At 42.3% G+C, this 22228-nt stretch overlaps 1 protein-coding gene across 1 annotated transcript in view; it reads left to right on the top strand.

The window, feature by feature from the left end:
• The window catches only part of LOC122787695 (BCAS3 microtubule associated cell migration factor-like), a 358315-nt gene that overhangs the window by 39657 nt on the left and 296430 nt on the right, over nt 1-22228 (top strand). The gene's annotated exons all lie outside the window — the stretch shown is intronic.

Here is a 22228-nt window from a genome sequence, read left to right as displayed (position 1 = left end):
ATTCAGATTTATAGCAGGGGTGGGCAACTCAAAAGCCACCAAGTTTAAGAATGCAACAACAGTTGGGTGCTGAGCATCCAAGTGCTTCGGATTATGCGGGGCGCTCTGCATTTAATGAAGAGTGAAGCCACTGTTCCACTGTTTCACATTGAACAGCTGTGCATCCACTACATGCATTCTGATTGGTTTGTGCACTGCATTTACTGCCAATCGGTACTACAGAAAACAAACCAATGCATAGCTCTCTACTGCCCTTCCGCATTACACAGCATTGCCTGTGATCTACAGTTTTTGATTGCCTCGTACACTGCATTTACAGCCAATCGCGAGTGAGGTATATGAGCCAGTCACATAATGAGTCTCAGGAGTATGGAAGCCAATGATGCTGGCCACAGATCTTCATGAGCAAAGTAACTTTAGCTGTCTTCATGTGTTACATTGTGAGATATAACATCAGGAATTGGCATAATCATAGGTCTCAACCTCTTCCTACTTTATGTTTGGTATGCTAAGAAAGATAACTGAACACCTGTTAAAGGAGTTTTTGTAGTTTTATTGAGTAATACTTTCTCCTTTTACATGGAAAATAGTAGTGTAACCTTGGGGGGTTATAACATTGTGCCCTCATATCCACTTGTTTTATTCCCAAGCTGTGCTTGTCCTTAGAAATAAGGAACAGAAATGGTAATGATGCACTGTTTACAGAACGGTATAATACTTGAGAATTTGATTACTTATTCACAACAAGAAGAGAAAAACTGTTACAGTGTGTCATTTTTCTTTTATGGACAATGTCTTGCTGACTTATTGTTAGGCTGAGTTAACATTATTTAGTTTTACTGGTCTGTGGTGGTTAAAGCATAGTTTGTATAATATATTTACATATTGAGTGGAGAGTGATAGTGACATACTCCCGCTGGTTCCATAGCAACAGAGAACTTGTGTTTTTGATGCATTTTATGCTTAAAGGTACTAACAACAGTTAATTATTTTCAAATTTTAACAGCCTTCAGAACAGTTTTCTAAATATCCTGTTTTTAAATTGTGATTATTGGACCTTGCAAAGCAACTAATCTTGTAAAACACATTAGGCACACATATCTTTCTTGAGTTGGCTTCTGGAACTTGCACATAGTTTAGGGATTATGCACAGATTGCTTTTTAAGAGAGCTGCATCCAGCATTATGGGATATACCTTAACAGCAGTATGTAGCCTTAGCCATTTGTGCTGATCTGCCATGTTAGTTAGTCAGATAATTAAACTGTGTTTTAATCTGCCTGTTATGTGGAGATTTTCATTTTCTTGCTAACATGAACTCCTTTTTTGCTTTTTCAGTGTTACAACACTTGCAGACTTAAAACTTTAAAACAAACTTGAATGTAAAGGGTTAACAAATAACAATGTTTATTACTTTTGGCTGCTGTAAATGCAAACTACCACTGTAACTGTTCTTCAGACATGGAAAGAGGTCTAGAATAAGACTTTTTCTAGAATAAGAATCTCATTAAAATGTATTTTTTGCATTGCTTTGTAAATGTAGAACCTAGTGCAAGTTGTCTTGTTGGTACAGCTAGATTTCCATGGCCAGTCAAGTTTAAAAAAAATTCCCGTTCCAACAGATGTTCATCCTTTTGGTCACTGCTGCAGTAGCCTTAGCTGTGTGAGTTATAGCCTGCCAAGGATGTAACACAGAGAGCTTCTAAAGCTTCAGGGCACATTCCACATCCAGGCAGAGCAATTGGGGAGCTGTGGCAGCAGCAAAGACTCAATATGGTGTCTTTTAAGGGGAAGAGTTGTATAGACCAGCTGCTTTGGTGTCTACTGTGGTGCACAGTAAGAGAACCCGGATCACAGACCGAGCGCAGTGGCAGGGCTAGCCACTTGACGGTGTAAAATATGGCTCTCAGTGATTTGATCATGTTGACTGTCACCAAATTGGCATGGATATGTGCCTGTGATAAGTTGGTTGAGGACCCGGCCTACTCTGACTTAGACCAGGGACTCATGCTAACAGTGGGTGGGGTGCATGTGCTCCTTTTGGCCAGTGTATGCCATCCATAAACCCCAGTGGTGTGTGTCCAGTTGCCCAGCAATATAGGAACTGCGGATTTGAGCTAGGCTGTTCAGTAGTATATTGGCAGGCTAGAATAGCAGATTATAAAATAAAGGTTTTGGATCTGAGCAGTGTGTTATTGGATTTTACAGATGTTCTGCCATGCTCCCTGGCAATAGCACGTTTCACGCAGTGTGAAAATAGGGTGTTCCACATGCTGACCATTTGTCACACATTGTTAAGGTCTGTTTTCCACAATGGCCTCTTAAGAGATTGAGACCTATGGTTGGGTGGGAAAAATAAAATGCAGACAGAGATTAGCAATATTCAGGCAGAGTACATCAAGCAAACCAAACAAGGACTCCAGCTAAATAAAGGTGCCTCCAAATATTTCAGGCTAAATGAGGAATGCTATTTCTCAGCTCCTCTCTCTAACTAGCTGATGTTATTCACTATTTGCGAAGGAAATTTTTGGTAACTTTTCTAACTGACCCTAGCCAAGACCTCTTAAAACTCCAACAGAGTAGAAAACTTAAAATAAAACAAATGCAATGCAAGAAAATTATAAAAAATAGAAGTAACCAAACCTTACATGAAAAACTTCAAAATAAAATGCAGAGATCAGCAATATTCAGGCAGAATACATCAAGCAAGCCAAATAAGCACTCCAGCTAAATAAAGATACCTCAAAATATTTATAGCTAAACAAAGAATGCTATTTCTCAGCTCTTCTCACTAATTAGCTCATGTTATTCACTGTTTGCAAAGGAATTCTTTAGTATGTGTGACATTTAAACACATGTACTTGCAGTAGAGTATTGATTTTTTTTTTCTTCTGGATTTGCGCTTCAGTGATTTTATATTTGTTGATATTCCAGTTTTACTCCTACAGTTTTATATTCTGCTTATTGTTTACCTACTTAAAGTTGTATTCCAGTGTCTTTCTATTCCCATTCTTTGTGTCTGCCCCAGCCCCCAATGAGTCCTTATGCTAAAGTTTCTGAATGAGCGCTAGTATTAGCTTTATTTGCTAACCCTCTTTAGCTAGCCTGCTTCTTCATTGATTTTCCCACAAACTATCTGACCCATTCCTGCTGTGGTTTTATAAGGCTATGACTCTGGCCTCCATAGGTTCATGGGTAGGTACTAGGCTATCTGCCCGAGGGCATTTATAAGCCTAGCCAGAGTGTGTCAGCTTTTGCCACCCCATTGATTAATTAACTGAGTCTCTGTTAAGAAGAGCCAATGAAGTGATCCCAGGGGTGTATTTTCTGTTACCCATCCACTTGTCAAGGTTTCTCTTGAAGAGTGTTAGTGAGGGGCTCCACTTAATTTAGTTAGGAATTTTGTTCCAAAGCATGGGGAGTCTCTGTGACAGGAATCTATCCCTCCAGCATGTTCTATTTATTGTTGTGGCTAGGTTTAGCTCACTAGAGCGAGTGGCTCGCAGTGACTTGGATTTCTTTAGGTGGAGCATGTCCATCAATTCTGAGTTGGACATGGCTTTGTAAGTCAGGCAGAGATCACCTCTGAGTAAGCGATATGCCACTGAGTACAGCCGGAGTTTTTCCAGTCGGGCTGCATAGGACATATGCTTGAGGCCAGTAATCCTCTTGGTGAGGTACTTTTGTGGTCTTTCCAGCTGTTGGAAGTGTCTTGTGAGGTACATCCCAAATGGGTCATTGTACTCTATGATGGGTCTGATGAGTGATGAGTAGAGGGGCACTATAACCTCTTTATTTCTAGATGCGAACCCTTTACTAATTAGATGGGCTACATAGAAGGATTTCCTAACTACTTTGGCAATATGATTGGCAAAGGAGAGATTACTGTCTACCTGGGTCCCCAGATTATTATTACCTCTTCTGTATTAAGGGGGCTGCCACCTATGTGGTAATTCATGGGTGTTTTGTTTTTCCCAAATGGGATGACTATGCATTTTTTGGCATTTAGCTTGAGAACATGACTTTGACACCAGGTGTCCATCTCAGTAAGGCCCTTTTGGCTCCCAGTTTGCAGTCATCGGCGAACTTGGTTAGCCATTGTCCTCCTGTGTTTGCCTGTACTTCTGAGAAGTATATGCCGAACAGTAGGGGTCCCAGGACCGAGCCTTGTGGGACACTACTTATGACTGGTTTAGAGTCGGACCTGGAGCTCCACTATTCTTACCGTGTGAGTTCTGTCTGTGAGCCAGTTGGCAATCCATCTTGTGAAGTAGGGGTTTATGTTTAGGCTGGTGAGTTTTTCTATAATTCCCAAGTGGAGAATGGTGTCAAAAGCCTTGGCGAGGTCAAGGTTGGCTGTGTGAACCACTTTCCTCTCATCTATGGCCTTAGTGACTGTCTCGAAGAAGTCAACCAGGCTTAGTAGGCATGATCTGCCCTTAACAAAGCCGAACTGGGTTGGGTCAAGTGTTTGGAGGTTCCCAGTGTTTTTGTTAATGAGTTCCATGATGATGCGCTCCATAGCCTTGCAGACCAGGCTAGTCAAGCTTATGGGGTGATAGTTACCAGGGTCATTTGTGGCCCCTCCTTTGTGGAGCGGAATAACTGTTGCTGTGCACCATTCTATGGGCATGTAGCCTGTGGAGAGGCTGAGGCTGAACAGTGTGTTTAGGTGGGGGGGTTAGTTTGTTCTGTAGTTCGTGCAAGAAGCAGCCTGGGACACCATCTGGCCCCATTGATGCTGTGCTTTTGGCTTTTGAAAGGGCTGTTTTCACCTCTGCGTCTGTGATTTCCGGGACACTACATTTTTCCGGTATTGTTGTGGGCCCTTTTGGGGGTGAGAGGGGGTGAAGTTTGCACTGAATCTATCCGCCAGGATGTTGGCAGTATCAGTAGGTTCAATATATTTTGTGCTACTTTGCACTAGCTCAGAGCATATCTGCGAGTTGCCACTTAGATTCTTGACATAGCTAAAGAATTCTTTGTGGTTATCTTTCGAATCCTTGGCTATTTTTCTTTCAAAGTTAAGCTTGGATGATTTTATGTGGGACCTTAGTTTCTTACTGATACTGATCAGGGATGTCTTTCCTTCTTGGGATTTGCTTTTTTTCTGAACTGGTTTCCTCCTCCTATTGTATAGCCTGTTTATGGCAGGAGTCCACCAGACTGGTTTCCTTCTCTTAGGGGAGTGAGTCTTGGTTTTGCTAGGGATGGCACGATCCATGCATCCTTGTAGGTGTTCATAGAGTGCATTTGTAAAGGTTCCTGCATTTTGGACACTGTTATCCTTTAGCGTGGGGGCTGTGAAACTTACCACCTCTGTCTTAAGTAAGGTGAAGTTTGCTATAGAAAAGTTTTTCATTGTGGTTTCCTTGGTTGGGGGTGGTGTGGTGTGGAAATCCAGAGTGATTAGTTTATGGTCTGATCTAACCAGTAACAGGTTGACCTCCAGTGTGGAACACCTGTCGGCCATGTTGGTGATGATCAGGTCCAATATGTTTTCACCTCTGGTAGGGGAGTTCACCAGCTGATCCAGGGCATTTGAGTTGATAAATTCCAGGAAGCGCTGGACCTGGGAGTTTGTACTTGAGTAGTTTTCCCAGTTAACGGTAGGGTAATTGAAATCGCCCAATGTCTGGGTGTTTAGTATGACCTTCCTGTTTTCTAGTGTCTCCAGAAAGACGGAGTGGTGGTCCTGGGTCATGGAGGGTGATCTGTAGCAGGCCACAGTTTGCATTGCAGATTTGCCCAATGTTAGTTGCACATGGATGATCTCAGAGATATCATGCTGCGCCACTAACCTGGAGGTGTAGGTATCCTTGATGAATATGGATACACCCCCTCCTTCTGTGTTTCGGTCCATGTTCTGTGACCGAAATGTGTGGTATGAGTTGTAGCCCTGTATTGCTGGGGTGCTCTGTGGAGCCTTGAACCAGGTTTCGGTTACTGCACAGATGTCGACGTTCTCCATACTGAGGAGTGCTTTGAGCGCATGCATTTTGAGATTTAAACTCCTGGCGTTGAGTAACATAACCCTCATTTTTTTTATTTGTGCTGTTTATGGAGGTGGGTTTGACTTTTGAGCCTTGCCTAAAAAAGGCACTATGGGGACAGCAAGAGCCTTGGCCAGTATTCTAAAGTCTAGGGGTGACAGGTGCAAGCAATCTCTTGTGAAGCAACGAGGCTTGTCGAGCATGTCGTCCCAGGCTGACAGACACTGGATCCCCTTTGAATGACACCAGAAGCTTAGCCAATTGTTGAAATTGATAATTTTTTCTTTATACTGCTGTATCATTCTTGGTGAGGGCAGGATGCTAATCAGGGTCAGGGTCATACCCTCCTGGGCTGCATGATCAGAGAGCTCTTCCATGTCTCAGGTCATTCACACCAACATGAACAATGACAGAGTCATATTTGTACTTGTTCTGGAGTGACCTGAGTGCTTGTGTTATGTGGCGGATTCTGGCTCCCAACAAGCAGCTAACAGTAACCTTTTCCTTGTCCAGCCTAGTGAGTGGGACATTAGTGTGCCTGACTATAGAGTCACCTATTACTAGTGTGTTAGGTATGCTATTTTGCCTTAAGGGCTGTGATTGTGCGGCACACTGATTTTGTATTTTATGTGTTGTCTGGTTTGTGACGGGAGGTGCAGGTTTTTTTGGGTGTCTGCTTTGGAGGTCTCTGATGCTTTTGCAGGTTTTTATTTAGAGCCTCCGAGTATGATTTTCTGTATTTATGTGTATTTTTTGCCAGTGCTGGTTTAGTATGTCTATGTGAGGATGGAGGTGTGGTGCAAGTGTTAACCTTCTCTTCATGACTGCCTGTTCCAGTCTTCGGTGGAGAGAGCTTAGCCTCCAGTTTAGCTATATAATTACTCTCGCATATGTTAATGTTTTGTGGTAGGAGGAAAGGGTTGTCTGTGTACATGAGGTAGTTGTAACATTGCCTCAGGATACCCAGGTTCACCAGCTGGACTGGAGAGTATACCTGAAATTGCCCTTTGGTCATGCCTGAATAGTAGAGTGAGCTGCTTAGTCGCTTGGTTGGTGAGGGGTGAATAATGAGCCTTGCCCTACTGGGCAATAAAGTGTCTGGGTATATTAGTGCTTGCTATTAGGTATGAGCAAGTGCTGGACTGCAGGATGCTTTTTAAGTGCTTAGGTTGAGAGTTAGACTACTTTCAAGGGAAAAACTGAAGAGGAGGCTTGGTGGAGCCAGGAATAATTTAGCCCTTGCTAACTGGCGCTGCCTGGATGTGCAAAACCGTGCAAACGCTTTTTTTACAGCAGGGAAATGAAAGAGAGAGAAATTAGCCCAAAATAGCATATAAACTACTAACTTCTGGACTGGAACCACTCCTTCAGGGACAGATGGCTACTCAAAGCTCCCTCTCTCTCTCTCAGGTGAACAGAGAAACCTCCTTCTATCCAAGTACACATAAAGAAAGTATGTGATGTTCTTCGTCTTCCATTGCTGCAGTCCTGACTATTGGGTATAGTCCGCGTCCCAGTCGGCCCGAATACCAGAGTATAAGGCTGACGTCGGTCAGGGCGCATTAGACTGACGTCAGTACGTCAGGGTACTAATGCGCATGACCGACGTCATATCCTCAGTCTTTTTTGCCGCATGGTCCGATGCAGAAGCAGTTTTGCGAGTGCAGGTTGGCGTACTGAAATATTTCCGAAACCGGAGTTTCAGACCGAAACAGAGTTGGCTAAGTACCCCGTTGGGGAACATTTTGGTTTTTTTCTTGCCTCAGTATTTTACCGGATGTCAGAAAAAGTGAATAACTGTATTTCTTGTGGGAAACAGATACCTCATAGGGATTATCATACCTTGTGTATACCTTGTTTAGGGCCTGAGCACGACGTTGTTGGTTGCCGCTCTTGTGCTAGGTTTAACAAACGCACTATTAAGAGGAGGTTAGACTGTGCCAGGTTAGTGTTTGGGAAGCGTTGCAATTACAAAATGCCGTCGGATGCTCCGACGCCCGCTTCCTCCAAGAAGCGCAAGGATAAAACAGTGAAGCCTAGGGTTGAGGAACCGGCAGTCCCGGACGCCGGTTCTTTGGAAGGCTCAGTGGAGCCGGAGGTTTTGCCAGGAGTTTCCATGGAGTCCCAGGCAGAAACTATACTCTTACAGGATGTGCCTTCTCAGGAGGTAGGCCAGGCTGAGGGGGCTTCTCAGGTGACTGTTCTTCCCTCTCTTCCCAAGGTAGTTAGGGCCTCTCCTTCTGTTGCCAAAACTTCTATGAGAGGTAGGCCTACTTCAGCTTCAGTGGGGGCTTCTCCTACCATTTCAGGTTCTGTACCTAAGAAACATATGCTTAAGATGGCAGAAGATTTGATTACTTTGATTAGGGGTTCTATGCCCCCGCCTGATAAGAGGCCTAGGGTGGAATCTGAGTTTGAGAGTTATGAACAGTGTTCTGAGGCTTCAGAATCTTCTGTGGAAGATTTACAGGAGTATCCTACCTATTCTGATTCTGATGTGGATGATTCCACTCCTACAGCGTCTCCACCTGAGGATTTCTCATTTTCAGAGACTTTGCATTCCATGAGGGAGCACTTTAAATGGGAAGGCCAGGATTACTCTGACTCCAGGAAACGGCTTAGGGAGTTCTTGTTTTTACCCCAGCATAGGCCTTTAGCTATTCCTCCTGTGTTGAATGTGGTGGAAGATGTTTTTGCAGAGGCTTCCTTGAACCCTGACTCTTTGCCTCCTGCTCCTGTTAAGCCTGATAGGTATTATAGGGTGCCCGAAGCTCATAAATATTTGTTTAAGAATCCTAGGGCGGACCCAGAAACTATTTCCCAGGGGCCTAAGGGTGTAAAAGCTTCTGTGGTTAAAAATCCTGTCCCCACTGATAAAGAGGCGAGGGCTTTGGATAGGTGGGGAAAGAAAGTGTATACTTCTTCCACTCTAGCCATGAGAGCTTTGAATTGTCAGTTTCACATGTTAAAATATCAGAATTACCTTCTTTCACAATTGAAATCTAAGGTGGATGCTTTGGCGGAAGGTATTGAGTGTAAAGAGTTGCTGGATTTGGTTCATGTGTCCGAACAAGTGGGTAAGCATTCTTTGCAATGTGGTTTTGATGCTGTACAGGCCTCCTCGAGGGTGGCTGCTACCAGCTCTGTTCTTCGCAGGCATGCCTGGTTGAAGGATCAGAATTTAGCTGAGCATGTTAAGACAAGGATTTTGGATGCTCCTTTACAGTCTGATGTGTTGTTTGGTTCGCCTGTGGAAGCTGTTTTAAAGAAAATGGAGGACAAAGCTAAGTCTATGCAAACTGTTAAAGATTTTTTGCAGGTGCAGCCACCGAAGTTTAGTAGAAATTGGCCTGCTAAGGGGTGGACATATCCTGCTTATGATTCTCAGTCTAGGAGTAGGTCTAGACGTGGTAGGGGCAGGGCTCAAGGTTCTTTTAGGCCTAGAACAGGGAGTTCACCTGCTCAGACTTCTGGTGAGGGCAGGGGTCAGTCCTTTCGTAAACAGACCCAATGACCTGTTTCTTCAGCTGCCAGCAGATTCACGTCTGGCAGCTCCTTTGGGGGGAAGACTGTCTCTTTTCAAAGAAAATTGGGATTTAATTACTCAAGACAAATGGGTGTTGGATATCATTCACCACGGTTACAGATTTTATTTCCATACAATGCCCCTTTCAAAGGCATGCCAGACGTTCCTCCTCTACAAAGAAAAGAGGCTCACAAGCAAGTTTTACAGTTACTTCACATAGGGGCCATTCAGCCAGTCCCTGTGTCAGAGAGGGGCCTAGGATTTTATTCTCGCCTGTTCCTTGTACCAAAGAAGGGGAACACGTGGAGACCAATTTTGGATTTATCTCTCCTCAACACGTTTTTGGACATTCCCAAGTTCAAGATGTTGACGTTACAACAGCTTTTACCTCTGCTGGGCAAAGATCACTGGATGGTAACTTTAGATCTCAAGGAAGCTTACCTTCATGTGCCTATAAGGCTAAGTTGCAGAAAGTATCTGCGGTTTCGAGCTGGAAATTCTCATTATCAGTTCTCTGCATTGCCCTTTGGCTTATCTACTGCCCAGAGTATTCACAAAGGTTCTGGCTCCAGTGATAGCTTACTTCAGGCTTCAAGGAATTCAAATCTATCCTTACTTGGACGACTGCCTGATTCTGGCTCAAGAAAAGGAAGACCTTCTACAGCATCTGGAATATGTTATAGCAGTGCTAAGATGCCTAGGGTATTCTGTGAACGAAATAAAGTCCAGTCTAGTACCCTCTCAAGACATGTGCTTTCTGGGTGTAAGACTGAATACAGCAGCCCAGATGGCCTTTTTAACCCCGGACAAACAAAAGAGTCTGTCACTTTACTTCCATCAACTTTCTCATCAGTCCGTGCTGACTGCAAGGACAGTCCTTCAAGCATTAGGGTTCATGGCATCTTGTATTCTGGTGCTTCCCAATGCCAAACTGCATATGAGGAAGCTACAATGGTATCTCAAAAATGTATGGACACAGCACTGCCAGGATTTGGACACTGTCATTCAAATAATACCTTGCATTCAAAAGGAATTTTTGTGGTGGGCTCAGGAATGTCACCTAAACAAGGGACTCTCTGTGACCCGGCCAGAGGCAAGTCAGATTCTAACGACAGATGCCTCGGACATTGCTTGGGGAGCTCATCTAAATGGAAAGTGGATACAAGACAAGTGGCCTGCCAGACTACAGCATCTACATATCAACATGAAGGAGATGTTAGCAGTCCAATTTGCATTAATGGCTTTCAAGGAGTTACTTCTTCCAGGGCAGGTGTTGATTCTAACAGACAACACAACTGTCATGTGGTACATCAACAAGCAAGGGGGAACACATTCTTATCCTCTATGCAGGCAAGCAATGATTTTATGGGAGACTGCGCTAAGCTTGCAACTAACTCTTCAGGCAAGGTTTCTGCCAGGAGCACAGAACTCCTTAGCAGATGTGTTAAGCAGACAAATCATGGATCCCCACGAGTGGAAACTGGATCTTCATGTATTTCAGAAATTGACAGTGTCATGGGGAACTCCAGACATAGATCTGTTCACTTCTCCACTAAACCACCAGCTGCCAAAGTATTGCACAAAGGGGTTTCATCACACAGCTTGGAAAGTGGATGCTCTGTCTTTCAGTTGGAAAAACCTTCATGTGTATGCCTTTCCACCTCTACCGCTTCTTCCAAAGGTACTATTAAAGGTCAGACAAGACAGGCCAAGGATGATTTTGATAGCTCCAGATTGGCCTCGGCAACACTGGTACCCACTTCTACGGAGTCTGGTAAAGAAGCCTCCATGGCCTTTACCTCTGATTCCTCATCTATTATCTCAGAAGGACGGTCATCTGCTCAATGTCAAGCTTCAATCTCTTCATCTCACAGCCTGGCATATTCTGTGTTGAAACACAGCAGGTCTCAACTTCCTCAACAAGTTTTAAATGTGATTATGGAAGCTAGAAGGCCTAGTACTAGGAGAGTGTACGCAGAAAAATGGAAGAGATTTTTATTTTGGAGTACAGCAAAGAATTTGGAGATTTCAGAGCCTAATTTGAGTGTGGCTCTTCAATATCTTACTGAATTATTGGACAAAGGTTTGTCCTTCTCTTCCATAAAGATTCATGCTGCAGCAATTTCAGCTCACTATGATTGTGACCCACCTTTGTTTTCGCATCCTTTGTTCAAGCAGTTTCTTAGAGGGGCAAAGAATATAAGACCCCCACGTAGAGCTCCTACTCCTGCTTGGGATCTCAATTTTGTGTTGGAAAAACTTACTCTACAACCTTTTGAGCCTGCAGCTACTGTTGAATTGAAATATTTGTCATGGAAGACTGCTTTTCTGTTGGCTATTACTTCTGCAAGAAGGGTGTCTGAGTTGCAGGCCCTTATGGCAGTAGAGCCTTTTTTGATTTTCCATAAGGACAGGGTATCATTACGTACTAATCCCTCCTTTATGCCTAAGGTGGTTTCTAGTGTGGCTTTAAACCAAACTATTCATTTGCCTACGTTTTTTGCAGATCCTCAAAATAAAGGGGAAAAGATTTTGCACACTTTAGATGTACACAGGCAATTGCGTTATTATTTGAGCAGGACTAAGAATTTTAGGCAGTCTCAGCAGTTACTTGTTTCTTTTGCTTTGAGTTCACAGGGCAAGCCTGTGTCAAAACAAACTATTTCTAGGTGGATTGGGTTTTGCATTGCATTTTGTTATTCCCATCATGGCAAGGAGATTCCAGCTGGGATTAGGCCTCATTCCACTAGGGCTACTGCCACTTCAACAGCATTTCTAAGGGGCGTGGCAACTAAGGATATTCTGGAAGCAGCTACTTGGAGTTCAGTGCATACTTTCTCTAGGCATTATCACCTTCCTATATACTCTAAGACTAGGGCTGGTTTTGCCACAGCTGTTTTACAAGGCATGTTGTCAGCTCCTACTACTTTATAATTTGCCAGCCTCCCTTACCTCTGCTTTGGGATTCTACCCAATAGTCAGGACTGCAGCAATGGAAGACGAAGAACATAGTACAGTTTTGTACCTACCATAAATGTAGATGTTCGAGGATTCCATTGCTGCAGTCCAATTTACCCTCCCTCCTTCCCCTCTGTGTTAGGGGTGGTTGTGTAGGTGAGTTTACATGCTTATATTTTATATATATATATATGTTGTTATATATATTATACATGTTTTTGGTGCAGGTTGTTTTGGGACTTGTCTTTTTGGGTCTTCTGACATCTGAGGCAAGAAAAGACTGAGGATATGACGTCGGTCATGCGCATTAGTACCCTGACGTACTGACGTCAGTCTAATGCGCCCTGACCGACGTCAGCCTTATACTCTGGTATTCGGGCCGACTGGGACGCGGACTATACCCAATAGTCAGGACTGCAGCAATGGAATCCTCGAACATCTACATTTATGGTAGGTACAAAACTGTACTTTATAATGACTCTAGTTGTTGCTATACTTGACCTCCATAATGACATGTAACTGAGGACTGCTCCCTAGCCAGGTCAGCCAAGCTATTCTAATCCTTTCTCCCAAACCTCATCACTCTACCTACAAGTTATCTAAGCTGCTGAGTTCTGCTCCCCTCCTCTACTCCTAGACCTGAAAACACACTAGAAAAGTCTATTGTTTCTACTTTCCTTTTCCTAAGGATTTGCCCTACAAACCTATCTCAATGTTCTGATACATAAATTATCACATATTTGACTTGTACTTTTCTTTGCTCTCCCAGTCCTGGTCACTCCTCTACTCTTACAACTACTCACTCTCCTCCAGTCACATCTTCACCTTACCTCAGTAGTCAGCATTTCACCGATTGTTCCTGGGGTCCTTCTTCACTGGCACTATCCCGCTCCGTTCGCCCTGCGGGCTCACTCCGCTCCCCTACCCTGCCCCCAATTCCCACCCGCCCCAGTACTCCTACATTTATTCACTCTAGCCCCACCCCTTCAATTATCACTTATCATAGAATCCCACCCCTTAAAGTGCCAAAACCTCCACACCCAAGATTCACCTACATTATCCAACCTACTCAGCTTATCATTACTCTACTTTCTACACTGCTACTATGTCACTGTTAACTACCTATCCACAATGGAAACTTTTACTTCTATCCTTATTCATACCTATTCTTTTTATACTTTATCTACTTACATTCTATGAACATCCCCACCACACAAACCTTTACTACCCAACAAAGCAAACCTGCTCAACACCCATAACTTATACTCAATCTCTTTCAAACACACCTAGTACAATAGCCTACCTATCAGCAAAATATCACAGACTAAATCACATCAAATACTATAGGCCTCAAGCCAAGAAATCTCTGTTCCCTATAGGTAAACACCTGCAACCTACACTTAGCAACCAACTCCAATCAATAATAGATGGAGATATCCAACCCAATCCTGGCCCAAACTTTACACATTCTACAGTGACCCATACAGCAAACCTCACTTCTACCCAATCCCTTATCAGACCCCCCAACTCACTATTAGTAGCCCATCTTAACATAAGAAGCATAAATAATAAGGTTGCCCAAATACATGCTCTCATAGATGTCCACTCATTTGATATCCTGTGTCTTACTGAAACTTGGCTCAAACCAACTATACAAGATAATGAATTTACTCCACCAGGATATAGCACCTTAAGACAAGATAGATTAGCTAAAAAGGGAGGTGGAATAACTATACTATACAAGTCTGGACTACAAGTAACCTCTATTGACTCTAAGCCCCCTCTAACTAGTAATGAAGAAATACTTATCTCCAAAATCCAACTCAATAACCATAAGTCCATATATATTATTGCTGTCTATCTTCCCCCAGGGCATAACTCTAATATCCTTGAAAATATCCTGAATTGGCTATCAACCAACTATCCCCAAGAAACAATAGTACTCGGAGACTTTAATATTAATTGGAAAAGCTGTACTTCTCAACCGCCCTCCACCCATCTTAATCTACATGGGTTTACTCAAACTATAAGTTCCCCCACAAGGACCAATAAACACAATAACACTGAAAGTACCCTAGACTGGATACTAATAAATAGACATCAACAAAGTTATCAAGTAGGGACTCTCCCTGAGGATATAAGTGACCATGCTCTCACCTTCATAATTAGAGTCAAGACTGACATCCCAAATCCAATTACCTATAGAGCAATCAGGAGTAATAAAAATTTTAACCTTGATATTTTCCAAAATGAACTTAGAGCATGCAACTGGTCACCCCTCAAAAGTCTAATGCTAGAGGAAGCGGTAAGCTACTTTAATAGTAAATTCCTAAATATTCTTGACCTCCATGCTCCAAAAAGGACCATTAAAACTAGAAACAAACCTGCCCCCTGGCTGTCAAAAGAGACAAAACAAAAAATGCTACTCAGAAATAAAATCTGGAACAAATGGCGTACTACTAAAAACCAAGAAGATCACATAAAGTTCAGACAGCTAAGAAATGAGACAAAAAAAGCAATATTGTCAGATAAAAGAAAGTACTACATTCAACTCCAAAATACCCAGCAAAGTAAACCCCAAAAATTCTGGGCAGGTATAAATGCTCTCTTACACCCAGGCCGTACTGTCACTCCCCCACCTGTTGGTGCTGATCAGGACAATCCAAAGCAAATTGCAAGTACTTTTAATACCTTCTTTACTGAGACCATTCAGTCTCTTGCCAATTAACTATCTCCCAACAGCTCATCTCCTTCACCCTCCAATACCACCTTACCTCCCCCATTTCATCTCAAATCCATCCCTACATCCCTTATCCAAACCCTTTTGCAAAAACTCAAACCTACCACCACTGCAGCCGACCTCCTTCTTGCAGAATATCTACAAAAAGCAGCAAATGCCATAGCCTACCCAGTTTCCATTCTGATTAACAGAACAATCTCTGAGGGTGCTATTCCTTCCATTTGGAAGATTGCACACATTATCCCCCTTCACAAGGGTGGAAATTCTAGGGAACTATCCAATTACAGACCAATTGCCATACTATCTCCTCTGGCAAAGATCATGGAGAAATGCATTCATATGCAACTGTTAAAACGCCTTATAGATAACAACTTATTAGCTAACTGCCAACACGGCTTTAGGCCATTTCACAGTACTACTACTGCCCTTTTATCCTTCTCCGACTGTATAAATAACAGCACTCTATCCTCAGCCCTTTTTATTGATCTCTCCAAAGCCTTCGACATGGTTAACCACCAACTTCTCATAGACATACTGAAAAACCTATCCCTTGATACTGTTACTATACAATGGTTTGGATCCTACTTAGGCAATAGGCAACAGGCAGTTATGTGGGGAAACAACCTATCTCCCCATCTCCCCATTGCACTAGGTGTCCCCCAAGGCTCTATACTTGGACCACTTCTATTCTCTATTTTTATCAATGACCTGCATACTGTTATTCCTCAAGCTTCCTTAATTCAATATGCCGACGACTCCACATTTATATGCTCAGCCTCAACTCCAGCAGAGCTTCAATCTCTCACCCAAAAAGTGTTTAACACAGCTGAGGAATGGCTACATCGTCAGTGTCTCATCCTAAATCCTAAAAAAAACAAACTTTTACTTTTTACCCCCACCCACAGGGCCACATCTCTACACTTTACTGTCACATCTAACAGTGGAACCATCATATCCCCCGACTCTAACACAAAACTCCTAGGAGTTCTGATTGACAATAACCTTAACTTTGAAGACCACATTAACAACACCATAAAAACAGTTAACAAAAAACTAGGCTCCCTATATAGAATCAAATCCTTTCTTACCCCACTAGCAAGATCTACTATTGCCCAGACCCACTTACTCTCTACCCTCCTCTATGCCTCCCCTATATATACTAACCTCTCAAAAAACAACATGAACAAACTGGCCGTCTCCTACAACAATATAGCGAGATTTGCAACAGGCTCTCCATTTAGGACCCGTCACTGTATTAATTATCACAATCTTGGCTGGCTAGAGTTACGCAATCTACTTCTATTTAAACAATTAACATTTGTCCATAAAATCCTGTATCAGCCTAATAACACACCAATTCTTACCAACCTTATCACCCCATACCGCAACCTTAAGACCCTGTGCTCATCTAGTAAAATACTAGTACAAATACACAAAACCTACAATAAGGCAGGGGACTCTCTGTTCTCTAATACCGTAGGTAAAAACTGGAACTCTCTTCCCAGTGACCTAACCTCACTACCTTCACTAACACAATTTAAAAGCAGGCTTAAAACCTACCTCAAATCTCATTGGCTGTGCACTTGTCTGAACCCAGACTAACCTCTCATGTCTTCTTCTTACTAAGGTACTAAATCTTACTGACTGTATATTCTAGCTGCCTAATGATAACCAGAAGTATATCTTCCTTTCAATTTATTGGACTCTTTTTTTATATCAAAATATGACTTTCTGTCTCCCTACTATGTTAATATATATACTTAGCATAAGATACTACATCAAATGTGTTTTGATCTGTACACATTTCCTTATTTTTCCTAACTACTTACTCCAATATATTCTTTCATGTACTAAATTAGCTTAACTATATATGGTACTTCCACCTGTTAAACTTTGAATTGTTTTTAGTTTACTTTTGAGTTAAGTAAAATACTGTTCTGTACTCTCGAGGAGCTTTTCTCCCCGGGCCTCTGCTGAAAATGGATATGTATCCAGCTGGACTAGCCCGGTTAACAAATGTAAAATAAAATAAAAAAATAAAAAAAGTAAGGTATGGGCAACTCAGAAACTTGTAACACAGCCCTGAATTCAGCACTACCCTGAAAAGTGGACTATACTAGCTTAGAAAGGTGGGAAAGAAGGAAACATTTTTTGAAAAGATAAGGCGAAAACAGTAAAAAATACACATCTTTAAAAGATTACAAACAGTAAAAAATACACTTAAAACGGTTTTAGATGACTACAAGCAATCAGAAAAGGCTTTTAAACAAATTACCCAATTAACCAGTAAAAAAATCTCCACCCTTATGGTAATCCGATTTACAACATCCCTCCCTTCTTTCATTGCTATTCCCTGTTGTAAAAGCTATGCAAGTACTATTCCCACCCATTTTTCCAAACTAGTATTGCTTTTGAGTAAATCTCCTTTACTACATATTGTTTTCTGCTCATTTTCCCAGAGCTCAGCAAAGTTTTGTTGTCCTAGCCTGTGTTTCAGAAGTGTTTTTTCTTGTATCCAGAGCAATCCAGGCAAAGCTAAGTACTTTTGATTGCTAAATCACACTTACTTAGGTTATTTTGAATGATCACTACTGTTTCCTGCTTTTATTTGTACACTTCACTGTATTTTTGTAAAAAAAAAAATGTTCTTCCTCTTGCTGTTACTGCTGTAAGACTGTCTTGAAATCATCTTCAGCAAGGGATTTCCAGCTAGTTATTTTATTGGTTTGGGGCAGCGTCACACTTGTGGATCTCTTCTACTCTGTTTTTACATTAGGATGATTGGGTTTATTCATTTTGTTACATGAGGTGATTGCCTGGTCTACCCAAGATGGGAAACTCACAAAATAGCTCATAGTGTAGTCATTTTATTGGCCAGATGGCTCATTGGGTAGTTTTCTGTTTTTTTTCTATGCTGCTATAAATTTGGTGCAGTTATGTGGAGCTGCTCCACTTACAGGTGCCCCGTACAGCAGCAAACACCAAGAAAGCAAATTCTCCCACTGTAATGCTCCATAAAACTGTACTTTGTAAAGCAGTAAATACAGAGCAAATACTGTGCATGTTGATAAGCTTAGAGTAGCTAGTTAGCCGTGATGTGCCAATACCTATAGATTTAGTAGAATTCGGTATTGTGTAAACATTAAAAAAAAAAAAAGTTTGTAGAATTTAGTACTGTTTAGCATAATCTGCCCTGATAAAGCACCCTTATTAGTCTGCACCAACAAAGCACCCCAATGGACCACCCCCTTGTAGCTCATCAATCAAAGGATTGGACAGCATGGATATACAGTTGCCTAACCTCTCTGTAGCCAGCTTGGGGGATATGGATATGTTAAGACAATGTAGTAGTTGTCTCATGTTTACTGACAACCACTTAATCCTTAAAGAAACACAGTATGGGAAAGGTGTATTTTCACAATGACACTGGAGGCTACACTCTCACGTACAAGCACACATTCTGTTGTCGAACCCTTGCACACAACACCCACACAGACTATCGTATGCTGAGGCACTTAAAAGCGATCTTCCTAAGCAGCAAAGATTGCCCAGACCATCTGTTGGCAAAGCTATATTTCAGCAAGCTCAAAGACACTCAGAAAAAAAAACATCATCTAACACCACACTTACAGTCACACTCAATGGAGCTCCAAACACTTAGCCCCTAAGGCAAGCAAACATATTTCCCAGGACTCTTGTCATAGGGGACTCCATTGTAAGACATACTGATGCCCCTCTGACCAGGCTGAACAAGGAGAAGGTAATGGTTAGTTGCTTATCTGAAGAAAGGATCCCCCAAATTACACATGCAGTCAAGTCATTACATCACAGGTGGTAGTATGATTCCATCATAGTCCACATAGGTGTAAATGACCTGAAATATACCTACCTGAACTGTATGAAGAGATAAGTTATGAATTTCTCAAACTGTGTATCTTAGGCTGGTATGAACCTAGCATTGAGCAGCATATTACCTTCACCAAGGATGATGCCACAGTAGGAGAAAGAGATGATTGATTTTAACATTTGTTATCTTTCTGGTGTTATCCTGAGGGGGTCCAGTGTTTGTCAGCTTGGGAGGACATGGTTAATAGACAACATTGCTTTGCCAAGGATGGTCTGCACCTGTCCCTTCTAGGCTTTTGAATACTGGCTAAAACTTTATCCGCCCCCCAGTGCCTTTTTTAGGCAATGCCAAACTTGACAAACTCAACTGAACTTCAATGCCAGGAGCCTAAATTAAAAAAAATACACTCCTTCCAAGCCCTCCTCACACTTGAGAATATAGACAGCTGTGCACTTACTGTGACAGAGTTTAAAGTGGTTGAGAGTACCCCAGCCGTGCAACGGTTCAGTGATTCCACACTTTTAGATCAGCAGCTGTAGAGACAAGGGCAAAAGGTGGAGGTTTCACGATGTACGTCAGTAACAGGCATACCTTTAGGTTGGTCAAATAGGATGACATGATGGAGCTTCTGCATGTGCAGATCACTATTGACAAAATCCCGTTCATATCATAGCCAGCTGTAGGTCACCCTCCATGTCCTAAGAAGCTCATAATGCATAATTGGACCTACTGGAGACCTTACCATCCAACCTAACATTCTACTCAAGGGAGACTTTAAATACCCCTCTATAGTCTGGGAATTCAACATAGCCTCAAATCTACAGGCACAGAGATTTCTGGACTTTGTATACACATTTGACCAAATAGTGAATACTCCCACAAGAGGTTCCAACATACTGGACCTGGTATTCACAAATATGGAAGGTGCTGCACCCCCCTTATATTTTCCTCCCTTATTAGTTCCATCCATAAAAATGTCTCTTTTGAAATCAAAATCATCTCTGTGACCCCAGTAAAACCAGTAACAGGAAATACTCTGAGGCAAACTTTAAGTGATTGTCACAATTCAGTGCCTTTCCGAACCCCAAGAACACAGCAGCCTGCACTGAATTGCTCTCAGTTAATGGCTGCATAGTGACTGCTGTACCTACCAGAAGTAAACCTAGAACTAGCCCCAGAAGCAAACCACCCTGCTGGCATCCCAAATTAAACAGGATATACAACAGAAGAAAAAAAATTATGGCAAAAATCAGAAAGTGTAATTCCCATAGGTTTACAGGTTCATAGGTGTATACTACAGATAAAAGTTCTTTCAACAAGCTAAATAGGGAACTAAGGGCTAATTAGTTCAAACAAAGCCAAGTTTGAGGTTTAGATAGCCTCCCAAGTGAAAAATAACCATGAGGCCTTCTTCACCTATGTGAGAAAGCTCAAGGTCAGCATACAGCAGTGTGCTGAACTGGTAAATAATGGTGTCACATTCACTAAACTTGGCAATATAGCAAACCTGTTAGTGGAGAAATTCTTTTCCAGCTTTACCCTCCTCTTGCCTTCAACTGTCCCCCAAGAAATACCATCAAACATAACTCCTCCAGTTACATCTAGCGAGCATGTCTTGACTGCACTTTCTAAAGCTAAGAACACAACCTCATTGGGCCCCAGTAACATTCAGGAATGCCTCCTGAACAGACTAAAATATGACTTATCATGACCCCTCAAATCACTGTTTAACACTGCCTTAAAACTGGCTTTGTGCCACAGGAATGGACCACTGCTACAGTCATCCCCCTTTATAAGTGAAGACCTTCAACAGATCCTGGAAAAGACAGAGCTGTTAATCTGTCTAGTCTTATTCGCAAAGACAAGGAAAGAATTATGGAAATTATCAACAAGGGCATAAGAGACTTCCAGACACTGGATCCATCACAGTTTGGCTTTGTCAAAGGAAGTTCATGCTTACTGAATGTGGTGGATTTCTTTGAAAAGGTCACTAAGCCAATGGATGAGGGGAAAGTGGTGCATACTGCTTACATAGGTAGGGCTAAAGCATTTGTTACAATACCTAACTTGGGCATTGTTAGCAACCTTAATGAAACTAGGCATAAACCCCTTTATAACAGGCTGGATAGCTGTCTGACTCATGTATAGAATGAAAGAGGTTAGGATCGATGAAGCCCCCTCCACAAAGAGGCCAGTTACCAGTGGAGTCTATTAGGGCTGTGTATTTGGATCCTCTCCTCTTTGGCATCTACTTCACAGAGGTCAATGCCAGTGTCAAAGGCCACTGGCTGACCAAGTTATCAGATGATTGCAAATTGAGAGCAGTCATTGAATCCCCTCATGATGAAAGCACCATTCAGGAAGGTGCAACACAGACAACTGTTTGTTGCCAAAGCCATGACTTAAAACTCAATGCCAAGAAATGCATTATAGTGCCTTTTGGGAAGTCAGACACCCTGGGTAACTACATCATCAATAAAACACCCCTAAAAGTTGGTTCACTTTTCAGGGTTCTGGAAAGTCATGCAGACAGTAACCTAGACTTCAACCAGTTGTTCAACTTATAAGTAAGGGCAGGGCATCTATGTCCAGAGTGGTCACTGTCCACTGTACTTGTCCCTTATCAGACCCATAATGGAGTATAATGCATGCTTCGGTATGTACCTGATCAGGCACGTACAGCAAATGGAACCTCCAAAAAGGTTCCTTTCAAAAATAATACAAGGATTAAACACAATGTCTAACACTGATTGCCTCAAAGTCCTGTCTGTCTACTCAGTATCATACAGACTTCTGAAAGGTGATCTTTACCTGATGTACAAGGCATCCCTGGAGCCTGTTTTGATAAAACGTTTGCACATCCGCAAAACAAACAGCATCAGAAGTACTAGGTCAAAAGACCTAAATTTTGCTTGCAACATAAATAGGACATGTTGGAAAGAGAGAGATGTTTTTCAGAGAATTCTTATTTTCTGGAACAGGCTTCCCATCCATGTGAGGCAGTGTTTCTCCATACCCTATTTAAGTGCAGCTTGGACCAGTGGGTGGGTAATTGGAAATTCATGGCTGGTATGGTGCCTATGTCTGTAATAGACAGAAGTGGTCAGTAAATCACCTCCTATGTAAATCAAATTTGTGGGTCATATTTGGGTTGCATGGCTGGGAT

The sequence above is a fragment of the Protopterus annectens genome, chromosome 13.part0 (genome assembly GCF_019279795.1).
Source record: "Protopterus annectens isolate FY-2018-M chromosome 13.part0, PAN1.0, whole genome shotgun sequence".
Classification (NCBI taxonomy): domain Eukaryota; kingdom Metazoa; phylum Chordata; order Ceratodontiformes; family Protopteridae; genus Protopterus; species Protopterus annectens.
The sequence above is the reverse complement of the archived record's forward strand: the minus strand, read 5'-3'. Positions and strand labels throughout refer to the sequence as shown.